Genomic DNA, 14,473 nt, shown 5'->3' with positions numbered 1-14,473 from the left:
GCTAAACGATTTGTACCATCTTGAATTTTTTTTTCAACACTTTCTGTGTGATCATAAATAGAAATCTCATAATGCCATACCTGTAGGAGGTGGCAAATGTGCACAATATTTTTTTTTAATTGTAAGATTTTATTCGTATTTTTGACGATTTGTACCAGTATGGCACTAATTTTTCCTGAAAGTTTAAGTTTTACCGAATATAAATCCAAAATTTCAAAGACGTAGGTGGCGGCAATCTTGTCTTATAACTATATGTGACGTTCCACGGGAAAAGGTACCTTATGAGGGTTTCTAGTTTCGGAGATATTAAATGTTTTGTAAAGAGGTGAAAAAATGCTCAATTTTTTTTTATTGTGTGATCTGAAACCTTAATGCGTAACGTTTGTTTACCTGTTTTTATTTTTGTTATAAGTTAGTTATAAGCCTAGTAATGTCGTCTCAGAGTTTAGTAGAAAAGGTACCTTATGGAAAAAAGATTGAAAATTCCCAAAAAAACTAGTCAATACGGGAAAAGAAGTTTGGTAGAGAACTGTATTAGCATTCTGCAAAACTAATTTGATAATTTCAGTTCTGGTTGGGGCGCCTCGCAAATATTATAACCGTACATAGACCGACATCACAAATCCAAGTAGACTGCTATTATACCAAAGTTACTCTCGTCAAGTCTTTCTTAACTAGAATAATCTTCATTTGGTTTGGTCGCATGCAGTAAATCAGCCATTGGTTTGCTGAAAAATGCCAATACCCGACGCATTACCTTATGGAATATCTGAGGTCATTGAACCTCAATGCCGCTTATCTTCAATAGCAACCGAAATATATTATTGATAAGAAATAGACGATTTATACCATCTTAACCCCAAAATATTATTAGTTTATCCTAACTGTTCCATCATCATCATGCCTCATCATGTAACTTGACCACAAGGTACCTTTTCATTACATACAAATTATTGGTCTTTTTTAAGATTATTATGACGAAGAACTAATTAAATTGGGGGCAGTTTAATGTAAATTAATATTTTCTATTCATAAAAGATAAACTATAATATGATTGATATTTTGTAGTGATGTATTATTAGATTTATTTCCATAAGGTACCTTTTCGTAAATGTATGGAGCAAATACTGTTATTGTTATGTAAGTTTAAAGTGGCATAAGGGGTTAAATATAGTATTTAGTTGGGGTTTTAGGATTTATTTCATTTGAATGACAGAATTTCTTTCATATGTGCTCAGAAAAATTGATTGTGTGTCACATTAAAAGTAAAAATATTCAATTTTGTGATTTTATATGAAAAAGTCAGAAAATACATTTTCACCTCTAAATCGGTATTGTTTTTTGCTTAAACTGTCTGTCAGTGTCGTTTTCTAATAGATAAAATTTAAATCTTGAGAGCTCATTGCAATCAATCGTGAAAATGAAATAAAACTTTATTTTCAAGAGATTGGTTAGTATACACATAAATCAGTCGATATCAAAAGTTTCTATTTGCATTACAGAACAAGTCGCAATATTTTTTTAATCTCAGATATATAAGGCATTATTATTTGTAGTCAACTATGTAACTTACTTCAGGAACATAGTTTTTTAGGCGGCTAAACTTAAAACTTCTCTATCGTAAAGTTGCTCATTTCACAACATTATTTTCAAAAAATCATATCTCTGTAACTACGCAACCTAGAAGGTTGATCTTTTGTGTTATCGATAGCTTATTTATTGTAGATTACTGGGGTATGCATAACTCCATACCCGCCATAAGGTACCTTTGACCGTGGGACGTCACATATATTGGGTCCTTACCTATGAAATTGGCGTTTTTGTTCATAGATATAAGTCTGATCCTAGTTTTTTTTTTTTACAAAAGTACATACACAATTACAATAAAACTACAGTGCACTCAATAAACAACGATTTTACATACAATTAATTGTTATTTTTTATTGTTAAGTGTTCAGAATTAAGCCTTGAAAATAGGTCTTTTCATGTGCTGTCGGTTCGAGTATTAAAATTACTTATATTTTTCTAATGGTACCAATTTTCAAGAAATGGAGATATTGAAAACATACCTTAAAGGTGTCAAAAATTACTGGAAAAATTTTGTTTGGTTTGAATTAGCCATCAAAAAAATATCCGCAAAATTAATTGTATGGAAATTCGTGTTTCGTTGAAATTCTCCGAACAAAACGCCAATTTCATAGGTAATGACCTAATATTATGTTGAATAATATTGTACGGCTACCACCGCTCGAACGATTTCTCGAATCAAAGAGATCTCGGCTCATCTTGCTGTAAACCTCCATTCACCATTAAATTACATCAAATCTACCACTGTGTTGCCAGTAAAATGAAACGTTTTATTAATAGTAAATATATTATCGGCGGAAGAATGCACATAAGTAAATAACTTACTACTAATTAAAAATACAATATTTAAATGCTTATTTTAAATAATCAGTCTTCTAAAAAGCTGTCCCATTAATTAATATTGAATTATAACTATTTTGAGGTAGAAAAGTTCGTATTGAATTGGTAATACTTCAGGTCCTTAGAGAATATAACCAACGGAGTGGTCATTAACAGGCGTTCCCCTCTGTCGAAAAAAGGCGGCCAATGGTCAACGACTTGTCAACCATATCTATGGAATGACGTTTATCTGACATGGCTATGTTGGCGTTACGTATACATTTGATGTGCCCCTTTCCCGCAAAAAACGGCAGACTATTTTGTACCGAAAATTATAGACATGGCGTCTCCGTTGGTTATATCCTCTAAGTTCAGGTCTAAACAACATTTGGTATTCCGTTTTAATACAATAACATTATCGTCTTACGATGTGCGTATATTTTTATACCTTAAAACGCAAATTCGAAAACGACAAGTTCGACTAAGATCGGACACCGGTAAGATCGTATTATTGAAATTTCTCCCTGTTGCGGGGTTTTTTTTTTAATGCTCGCAAGGTGAAGGTGGATGCAAGGTGATGCAATGCGCTGTAAATTTTTCGAGGGTGGCACCACCTTGGCACTACACCATAAGTACGGTGTAATTTTCCCAAACGTTTTTTTTCCAACGTTCGTAAATTTAAAATGCCATACTGTAACAATTCGTTCCATTTTTTTTTAATTCATATCTTGCTTGAGTGTGACAATCTTCCGCCCCATGGTAACAGTATGGGATATTTTTTTTTAGGTAGAATTTTACCCAAACGATCCGGATACAAAGATGCCATACTGTAACAAATGATTTTATGTCTTGTACTTTGAAAACCCGTCGAAATATCAACTTTTTCAAGTATGGTGCCCCTTTTTCCCCCTATTAGAAGTATGGCAAATACAATAATGGTCACATTGCATCATCTAATTTCCAAAAATCCAAATGCCATACTGGTACAAATCGTCAAATTTTTTTTTATTTTTTAAGTCTTGGCTTAAGTCTCACAGTCGTCCGCCCCGTAGTTATAATCCGGAACAATTTTTTTTAGGTATAATTGTATCCAATCAAACAGAATATGATGATGCCATGCTGTAAAAAAATATTTTACGTATTGTATAGTCGTATTTTTGAAACGTGTCGATTAAATAAGTTTTTCAAGTATGGCAGCACTTTTTCCCCCTACTATAAGTATGGCAATTATAATAACGGTCACATTTTATCAAATACTCTCCAAAAATTTAAATGCAATACTGAAAAAAAAATTAACTTCCTTGCGGGCGGTATGGCGGGCATTTGGAACCGTCCGAAGAGTATGGCATGGTGATGTCCATGAATGGCTGCTCGACGATGATCACCTGTGCAAAAATTAGCTTGGCACAAATGGTTGAATTGTTTTTTTTTAATTAACGTGTTCGCCTCAGTATGGCGGGCTGTAAGTCACACCGGAGAAGTATGGCATTACGCTACCGCCTACTTCTTTTTTATGGACTATCGGAAAATACGAGGATGTTTGTGGAACAAATCGTTCGACACTCGTATTTTATCCGACACGTTCGACTAACGCCCACGCGATTGGGCCGCCGGTACCAGCGCTATGGTCATAGCATTTTCTTTCCTTCATTACATGCTTAGACCCCTGACGAACCGCCATACTGGTACAAATGACCCAGTAAAATGTGTCACTATCTCCCGGTCTAATACAACATTATAAATATACTAAAGAATTACTTGTATACTTATAATACACTTTATGAAGTAAGAAAAGTAAGTGCTCAATACACCTTTGGCCTAACATACCTACTATAAAAAATACAAAAAGGTTATAATTTATATTCTGACGTCTATTGAAGAAGAAAAAGTAAAAAAAATGTGTCAAAAATAAGAAAGTAAATTTGGGAATAACTTAATAATTTTAACATCATATCCCACTCCTTATCAAGTGATATATTACAGCTTAAAAAGTCAATACTACAATACATTCATGTATATAGTTAACTATGCATGAATGCACTATATATAATTTGAAATAGTTTGGAATCTTGGTCCCACGGTTTATATTTTTAAGTAATAGGTAGATATTGGATGTAAGCTAGCCACAAATTTTTATGATCAATAGCATCCCAGGCAAAACCTCGTAAAGTGCTTTAAGGAGATATAATGACACCTCGTGACTGTCAGCTGCCGCGCCCTTGATGGGTTGAGGAACCATAAAAAACACCCAAACACAAAAAAAGTTCATAGCTTAAGCTTCCCAATTGGAAATTTATCAAATTACAGAAAAAAGGTAACTTGAAAAAAGAGTCAACAGGTTATTAAGGTGGGGACGATGTGTTAGCCGATGGTGATTAGGTATATTTTCTCAGCCGCTTGATGTTTTTTTGGTGTTACATAAATAGGGTATGTGTGCTGGTTCTCGTCCAATTACATGAGTTGCCTACTTTGAAATGCGAATAAAATATCTTAAAGTAAGCTCTTACTAGGTAAGTAATGTATTTTTCTTCAAATTCAAAAATATTTTATTGCATGGTTATAGGTCTTAGGTCATAACAGGTTCATGTTCTCCATATACTGCCTTACAAAGGCGTACAATATTTTAATAATAATATTGCCCATATTTATCTTTTTTAAAGTTAATTTACATACTTGATTATAAATAATAATAAAGGTGTTTGTTACACAAAAAATATATGTTGCTAATGTAATGTTATTTTAGTTCTCGTCCACTGCATTATTGATTTGATAATCTAACTTAACTTTAACATTAACTTCGGAATTTTTCAATCAGGAAGCTATGACATGCTTTTTTTTGTGTTTGGGTTGCTGCTGTTCCTTAACCGACCAGCAAGAGGCAAATGATGTTCACAAGGATTCATTGATAAGTACTATACATACCTATTCCTTAACCAGTTACACTTATCGCTTGGAAAGCTGTAAGAATATTTTTTCCTGGTCTAGGTATTATTATGTTTGGCCACGGCCTTTCAGTTCATACATTTGGTGGAGCGCAGTGTATAAATGGGCTTGATCTACGGCTCGTCGCTCCGCCGGTCACGTGCTTCCAGCCCCGCGGCCTAAAGGCCAAGTTTACCAATAATAATAATAGTCAGATATTGCACAATCCGCATATTTTACGATTCATTACCAATTTTACGAGTTGGCTGTTCACTACTGCAATCTGAAGATATAGAAGTGTGTTTACAGTTTTTATTGATAACTGCAGAGTATTGAATATTTGACCAGAGGTCCTGCCGCAAAAAGCGTTTTTATCTATCTCTCTACCATTGAAATATCTGAATATGATCTGACTATGATTTATGCACTGCTTTTAAGCACTAGCCAAAATTGGAACAGTATTTACCATAGTCCACAGACCAATGTTGTTTGGGGATCTAACAACAACCTTTAGATCTATGGGCATTGTGACCCAGCGGCAGATTGCATCAGGCACCTGCCGCGATAGCAGAGGATGCTGGTTCGATTCCAGGCTGGAGCACTAGAGGCTTCGGTCACTTTTTCTTAGTATATGACAATTATTTCAGTTTATAATTTATATAGTAGTGGATTAGGGGATAATGCAGATGATAGCAAAACTTGACAACCCATCACTCTGGTAAGTCACTTCATCATGGCTCTCTATTGTTTCCCATAAAGTTTTAAGTCATAATGTATTTAAAGAAAAACCAAATTATGTTAGTCATAATTTGGTATTTCTCAGAAACACGTAACTTTTCAGGATTGCCATAAAACATACCTAACCCAACCTATCTGTAGTATAACCTTAGGAAATTCCTGAAAAGTTAATGGTTTCAGAATAATGACTAATGATAATCTGACAATCATTCCATTACGACTTTCAATAATTATGTCAACCAAAGGGATCCAACTTCATCATATTTCCTTGAATACTTGTTTTACATGTCTTAGAATTGAAAAAAATAAGGCACAGACCAATTATTATTGTTTGTATGAATAAGATGAAGTGCATTGCCAGTGCAAGAGCTCAAACAGAATATGATGAGTGCTACAGAGGGACATGTCATTCATAACATTCAGCTATCAAACTTAACTTTTGTTAGGCAGTACTACATTGGTCCTAGATTCTTTTGTAGCAATATATTCTAATTATATTCTAGTACCATATTTTCTTAACATAAATTTTAAAAGAAGAATTGATCATAATGAGAATAGTTAGATCATTAAGGTAAGAGTCTATGTAAAACTGGTGTAACCACACTCTAGTAAGTAAACAGTATACTACTTAGAATATACTTGAAGGACTAGCCTGTGACCACGTGCTGATAGGACTTTAACTGGATACACAATTTTAGGCCAAAATTGCCCGCTGTCAAATTCAGCGGACTATATCGACAATTGAAATGTGCGTGAATTTAAAGGATTGATATTTCAATTGCGTCCAATACACATTGCGTACGAATGCTAAAATATTACGGATTAATAACAAAATAAGCCGAGTAATAACAAATACTTAACATGAACTTTAGCGGTAAATAAGGAATGAACAATATATATAAGTATGGTAACAAGCACGATTGAAGTACTGACCTGTGATTTTTCAACCTGCAGTCACTACATTAACGAAATCATCTTTTAACTACGTGTAAACAGCAACAATAAAATTATATTAAACGCTAAGAAGATAACATATTACTTATAGGACAAATCTAAACCAGAAACCACCTATATCTTAATACAAGACGTAACCCAAGCGTCACTATCACGATTCACGATATGATATGACATTTAAATGCTTGCTGGTGGCAAAAATTGAAACTAACCACGCCACGTACTAGATTAAGGCCGTTGTCATGCAGTTGTATTACAGTGGCGCCCTCCTTTAACGATTAAGTTTATAAATGTAAGTAGCATAGACAGCAAGACTCCATTTTCTTTTCGTGAATGTCAATGTTGTCATAGACCATAATGGCTCCTCTACACGAATGGAAAACGCCGGCCAATCCAAGGGACGCAGCCATGCGGTAGACTGAGATAGCAATATCACTTGCTCCCTCTAATGCATAAATGCGTCCCTTGGATTGGCCGGCGTTGGCCATTCGTGTAGAGGAGCCATAAGGCATAAAGCCCCTTCTACACGGCTGCCATCAAAGCTTCCGACCACAAGGTGCCCTATGGCTTCACAATTTGTCAAATAAGGGGTCATCCATTAATTACGTCACACGAATTTCTAGGTTTTTTGACCCCTCCCCCCCCTCTTGTCACATTTGGTCACATTTGGCAAACCCCTCCCCCCTAGTGTGACGTCACATTTTTTCTACGAAATCGCCAAATCGAATTAAGTAAGTAAGTACCTAAGTATTATTAATATTTTATCAAAATATTTTTGACGATATAAATATTAGTAATTTTATAACCCAAAACTGCTTAGGAAAGAAAATTAAAAGAATAAAAACGATTATCGTTTTAAAAACTTGTTATTTAAATGTACAGCGAATAAACTAATTAAAAAAAAAAATTCGGTTACTGATGAAGTTAAAGTGACGTCACAAAGTTTGTGTCTCCCCCCTCCCCCATGTCACAATATGTCACATTTTCTTGACCCCCTCCCACCCCTAAACGTGTGACGTAATTAATGGATGACCCCTAACAAAAATTATCTGAAATTTTGAGTTTGAGAGTCCGTCATTGGTCCGTCAGCTAATAGTAGGGGAGCCCACGATGCTAAATCGGAATTTACTCGAGCGTCATACAGACCTATTGGAATCGAAATATTAGATGATAAGAAGAAAAAAAAGTTACATAAAGTTTTTTTTTCAGCGTGCCGGAAAGCGTCTACAATTTTTTTTAAATTTCGTGAGGTTGGTGGAGGGTTAAAAAATCGTTAAGCAGTTTGTGGGTTTGGTCGTTTTTGTCCACTTTAATGCTATATTTTTTCTATAACTTAATATAACACTTATTTGAAGGCATTTTCTTAATCTGACGAACACAAGTTTGACGCCTAATTTTTACATTGTAACCGTCAGATTAAGGAAATGCGTGGAAATAATTATCAGATTTAGTAATAGCACAATAATAGCGTTAATTTGGACTAATATGACCAAATCCACAATCTGCTTTACTATTTGTTGAGCCCCCACCAACCAAGGGTTCAACATAGATGGCTAAAAGGGGTAAAGGTAGACTACAGAGAGAAATTCAAAGAAGTTAACATTCTTACCGTTGCATCTCAATACATACTAGAGAATATTATGTATGTTCGGAAAAACATCCTCGAATTCAAGGTTAACAGTGATATCCATAACTATAACACTAGAAACAAACATAAACTTGCTGTGCCCGCCCATCGCCTCCGTAAGGTTAGTACGTCTTTCGTCGGGAACTGTACACGGTTTTATAACAAAGTGCCCAATGATATAGTGAATTTACCACTTCACAAATTTAAGTCACACATTAAGCGCTCCTTGTTAAGTAAGGCGTACTACACTGTAAAAGATTTTATAAACGATAGAGATGCCTTTAAGCCGGTAGCTTGATTTCATTAGTATAATAAGAGTTAAATATATATATTGCATATTGCATCACACATGTTATAATGTTTTAAAATAGTTTTTATGTAGGCTTCTTGGTTAATAAATATTGACCCATCATTTAGGCGATTTATTTCTAGACCAAGATAGCAGCTAACTTCGGAAGTTCGTACTTGAAATTCTGCCGTCAGGGCACTCAGGAACTCTTCCATACATGTCTTGTCTTGAGATAGGACTAGTCCGTCATGCACGTAGATCATGACAATGAGTTGCCGATCTTGGCTTATAAACAAGCATGGATCTGAGTCACATTGCTGAAGCTTATATTTCAACAGGAACGAACAAAACTTCTTGTTCCAGCACCGTGGTGCTTGTTTCAAGCCATAAAGGCTTTTGAGAAGCTTGCAGACGCGGCCTGATCCGTCGTCGAATCCCACAGGTTGCTCCATATATATAACCTCGTCGATGTCGCCGTACAGAAAGGCAGTCTTGACATCGAATTGAGTCATGTGCATTTTCCTAAGAACTGCTTCGCTAAGTATGCTTGCCGGATCGTGTCCCAGCGAACAACAGGGCTAAAAGTTTCATGATAGTCGATCCCGTGCTCTTGACTGAATCCTCTGATGACTAGCCGAGCTTTAAAACGTTCAATAGAACCGTCAACATTCTTTTTGATTTTATAGACCCATTTGTTGCTAAGGGCCTCTCTATTTTGAGGTAAATCAACGGTCCACGTGTTGTTTTCTTTGAGAGAATTCATTTCCTCCTTCATAGCATTACGCCATTCTTTATGGTTCTTTGAATCTATTGCTTGCTTGTAAGTCTGAGGTTCTTCTTCTGAAAGACATATACAGCAGTTAGATCGGGAACTTTGAAGTAATCGTCTATCTCTTAGATTGTAGCGATTTATTGGTTCTTCGATAGCGTCAGGAGGAGTTTCAACTTCGCTATTTTCGGGTATATCGGGTAATTGAGCTTCATCTGGAAGAGCCTCACGATAAGAATCGTTTTCTGCTTCATTAATCTCAGTTGTTTCTTGATGTTCATGCTCGCCTATAACACATGGAAGCTTGCAGAAGTCGGAAGAAACTGTTTCTGATCTAAACAGTACATCTCTTGAGATATTAACGTCATTCTTTTTAGGTATCCAGATACGATAGCCATCTTTATCTCCGCAATATCCCACCAAATATCCTTTTATAGCCTTCTTATCGAGCTTCTTACGTTTCTGCTTAGGGATATGTACAAAACATTCTGTGCCGAAAATACGTAGATGGTCAATACAAGATGTCTTGTTATACCAGAGCTCATAAGGTGTCTTCCCTTTAATCTGTGTTGGTCCAGTCCTGTTAATTACGTAACTCGCAGTATTAATGGCTTCAGCCCACAGTTTTCTCGGTAGGTCTTTATTGTATAGCATGCTTCGTGCTGCCTCAACAAGAATCCTATTTTCTCTCTCTGCTCCGCCATGTTGTTCTGCCGTGTACGGCATACTCATGCGTTGGTGTAAGCCAATGGCCTCGGTGGTACGATGAACTTCGATATTGTTAAATTCTGTGCCACCATCTGTGAGTAATTCTTTAACAACATGGCCAGCCGTTTTAATTTCAGCAAGAAATTTGGGTAGTACACTGGCTACTTCGGATTTTTGATTTAGGAAGTATACTCGTCTGAACTTTGTAAAATCATCTTTAAATACAACGAAGTATCTTTTCCCGCCAAGTGATAGTTCTGACATAGGTCCACAAACGTCAGCGTTAATATGATCGCCTGGTTTGTTGCCACGATGTTGCCTTGTACCGAATGACAATCTAGTCATTTTTCCATATACACATCCATCACAGTCATCTTTCTCTGGTGAAAATTGTATACCGTTGCGTGTAAGGACTTCTTTTACATATCTTTTGTTTTGGTGACAAAGCCTTTCGTGCCAAATTTGTAAATTAGTTCCTTCTTTGACGACACATGCATTTGCAGTTACTACTCTCATTAGAAGTTTATACAGATTACCATCTCTGATGCTGACAGCTTTAACCTGGCCACTCTTGGCTTTGAAGCCTTATCGGCTACCTCAATGTAACCGTGGTCTAAGGCTGAACCAGCGGAGAATAGGTGTTGTCCTGCTTGCGGTACATACCACACGTTATTTAAGTGAGCACGATTCCATTTGCCATGTACAGACATTTCTACGTCAATAATTCCTTGGCCGTAAGCATACATAACCCGATCATCTCCAAGGCGCAGGGCTCTTGGCTTATCGAAAGGTGTATAGCTTCTGAACCAATTTGTGCTAGACGTGACAAGAGTGTCAATAATTTCCATTACAGAGAATTGGTCGGAAAATTATTATATTTATCGGTTGTGAGCAGACCGGATATTTCCTTTGCTGTAAATATTTTATCAAAACATGTTGAAAAACCCGATACGTGCCACTATGCGATCGCTAAACGAGTCTTGAGATACTTGAAGGGAACCCAATGCCTTGGTATATTATACAAGTATTCGTCAGCAGAAGGAAATTCTTTCGTAGCATATAGCGACGCGGACTATGCCGGAGACAAGGCTACAAGAAGGTCGACTTCTGGCTATGTATGTCTGGCCGCAGGGGGAGCAGTGTCGTGGTCTTCAAAAACGCAATGGATTTATTAATTATACAGGATATTGACTCTTGGAGACCCTATACATCTCTAAGGATAATTTGATAAACTATATAATCTTATAGTTCTGACACCTAGATACATTTACACCTCTAAATATTATAGTTTTTTTTTTGTCTTTTGTATCTGTATTTTTTATGTAATTCGACATTAAGAGACCATATACATCTCTTAGTAATTGTAATACGTTAGATTGAATTGTTAGTAGTATTTTATTAAATTGTTGATGTATTGTTATTATTTTTGCTTGTATGTAAATTCAAAAAAGTGTAAAAGTGCCCTTGTGGCCTATTTGCTGAATAAATGTTGATGTTTGATGTTTACACGGGGTAGCAAGATATCATTCATATCTTAATCTGACGCGCTCGAGTAAACACAAATATCCCCTCTTGGGCTCTCCTACCATAAATTCTTTGCTAGAGAACTTTGCCAGTAGAAAAAGGCGCGAAAAACAATATTTGTACAGAAGATCTATCATCGCACGCACATTTTTGAAACTGGCTTGCCTTTTAACTCTGCACCAACTTTGAACCAGGGACCGAATACTGGTATATTTTTCATACAAATTAACCGGTATTCAGTTTTGGTATCATGGTTGTTTATAAATATTTTTGCACTTAATTTAGCTAACCTGCTCAGTCATCATCCTTACCTAAATAATATTAAAGAAATATTGTGAATGCTATGAGATATTTTGATTTTTACTTAGTTATACCGGTAAGCCCCCATTCGCACGACAGCTTTTTCAACGCGCGTTAAGGCTCCTCTTTACGTTGGGCCAACGCCAACGCCAACGAGGGACGCAGCCATGCGGTAGAATGAGATAGCAATATCACTTGCTCCCTCTAACGCATAAATGCGTCCCTCGTTGGCGTTGGCGTTGGCCCAACGTGAAGAGGAGCCTTTAAAAAAGCGCTTGAATCTGTCCGCACTCTAAATTCGATTTAACGGCCAAGGCTTAAAGTAGAAAATCCAACAACGCTTAATAAAAAGCGCCACCGCCATCGTGTGAATAAATACACATGTATCCATTTGTGCCATTCGAACGCTTTTTTAACGCGCGTTGAAAAAGCTGTCGTGCGAATGGGGGCTAACGGTCCATGCTTTGAACAGAGAAAAATCTATATGGTATGGGGTGCTCGACCAAATGTCATAGAGGCACGAATCTAGTATTTATAGCCTGACAAGTTCTTTTTTAGCCCTGATATAATGTCGCTACAAACAGCTTACATATAGCAACAATACGTGTACGTCATGAATAGTCGGGACAGTGTGTATTGGCATCGTGCAAGAGCGAGTGAGGTATACAATTATGTACATGTGAGTTGTAGAAGTATGTTTCCCAATCGAAACCCAATCGAAAGAGCATGTTTAGTTGATAATTAAGTATGAATAACCTATCCGCCATAATTTGATTCTAAATATTCGACCTCCGTATATATATTTACCAGATTCAGTCACTCGTGGTGGTAATGGCTCATTCTTATAATAAATATTTTTGATTATAGCACTAAAGACGCCTTAAATGAGAAAAATAATAATTTAATAATTAATATTCATATTTAGTACAAAACTAACCAGTTTATTACAAACTCACTATGAAAATCAGTACCCGTCATGTCAACAAATAATTTCACAACATTGTTTAATGGAATGCTACTGAATCCCGTATCCTTTTTCTGTCGCAAGTATTTTAATGTATTTTAAATTATTTGTTTAGCATCGGTGTGAATTTTTTTGGGCATTTTGATTGCAAAATCTATTATTATCCTGAAATATTTACAATCATTTTCGATTTGTTTACATCGGTGACATTCAATGACTTTCAATGTCGGATGTCAAACAAAATAATTGCCATTAAAATAAATTAGTTCCATCGAAAATCCGCAACGTGGCGAGGGCTAAAAAGGAACTTGTTAGGCTTTAACTTGGATTAGGCATAAGGAGTGGGGGAAAATGACCAAACGTAATAGTCTTAGGTATCTTTCAGTAGGAGTAGCAGCGAAAGCGCTATTATTGTTTGTCCTTGTCACAGTCTCACATTTTTATTATTCCCCACCGTAAATTTAGTATGGATTATGGTGGGCAACAAATAAATTCGACCAATCATAGTGTCGCATTGCGTATGATTTATCCCTCACGGACGCACATCTATAGAATCCTACCATCTATGCATAGAGGGCACCGAGACAAAATAAACTGGACGGCTACCGTGAAAATCGAAAATCGTCAATTGCGGGCATTTTTCTCTGTCACTCTAATTACGCCTTCATTGGAGTAAAAGAGAAAGATCCCCGCAATTTGCGAATTTCTGTTTTCGCGGTAGCCCCTCTGCATCAATACAAATTCAAAATGGCCGACTTTTTTTTTCAAATTGGTCCGAGCGCGCTGAGATTAGGCATACGGCGAGCCTGGGACCAAAGAATATAGAATAATACTCACCAAGATTACTGTCAAAAATTTTTTTTTGAAAAATCCAAATGGCGGCGGACACGGGCAAAGTCAAATTTCCAAGTAGGTTAATAAGCGAGCCCGAAGGGCGAGCTTCAGGCTGGGAGGCTGAAGGCCGACCCCGCGGAGGGCCGTCAGGCCCGGAGCTTCACCCCGAGTGTCCAAGCGAGTCCCACCCCCAGTAATTTTGGGCGAGGCCGAAGGCCGAGCTGTGGGAATGACGAACAAAGCAAAATCCTATACAAAATCTGTGGTAAGCGAGCCCGAAGGGTGAGCTTCAGGCTGGGAGGCCGAAGGCCGACCCCGGCGGAGGGCCGAAGCCCGGAACCTTCACCCCAATTCCCAAGCGTACAGCCCCCAGTAATTTAAAACGAGGCCGAAGACCGAGCTTCGTGAATGCAATGCTTCCAAGCGTTCTACCAAGTC

The 14,473-nt window shown here is 36.8% G+C and overlaps 1 protein-coding gene and 1 long non-coding RNA gene across 3 annotated transcripts in view; one reads left to right on the top strand and one right to left on the bottom strand.

The window, feature by feature from the left end:
* LOC134804715 (uncharacterized protein CG7065-like) overlaps window positions 1-7,174 on the bottom strand; it is a 54,848-nt gene extending 47,674 nt beyond the window's left edge. For both annotated transcript variants that reach the window (XM_063777877.1, XM_063777878.1), the window contains exon 1: window positions 7,000-7,174. The gene's annotated coding sequence lies outside the window, so the exon portion shown is untranslated. The remainder of the gene's footprint in view (window positions 1-6,999) is intronic.
* Window positions 1-14,473, top strand: part of LOC134804941 (uncharacterized) — a 384,312-nt gene that overhangs the window by 316,972 nt on the left and 52,867 nt on the right. The window lies entirely within an intron of this gene.

This window comes from Cydia splendana, chromosome Z, assembly GCF_910591565.1.
Source record: "Cydia splendana chromosome Z, ilCydSple1.2, whole genome shotgun sequence".
Classification (NCBI taxonomy): Eukaryota; Metazoa; Arthropoda; class Insecta; order Lepidoptera; family Tortricidae; genus Cydia; species Cydia splendana.
This window is presented reverse-complemented; position numbering and strand designations above follow the sequence as displayed.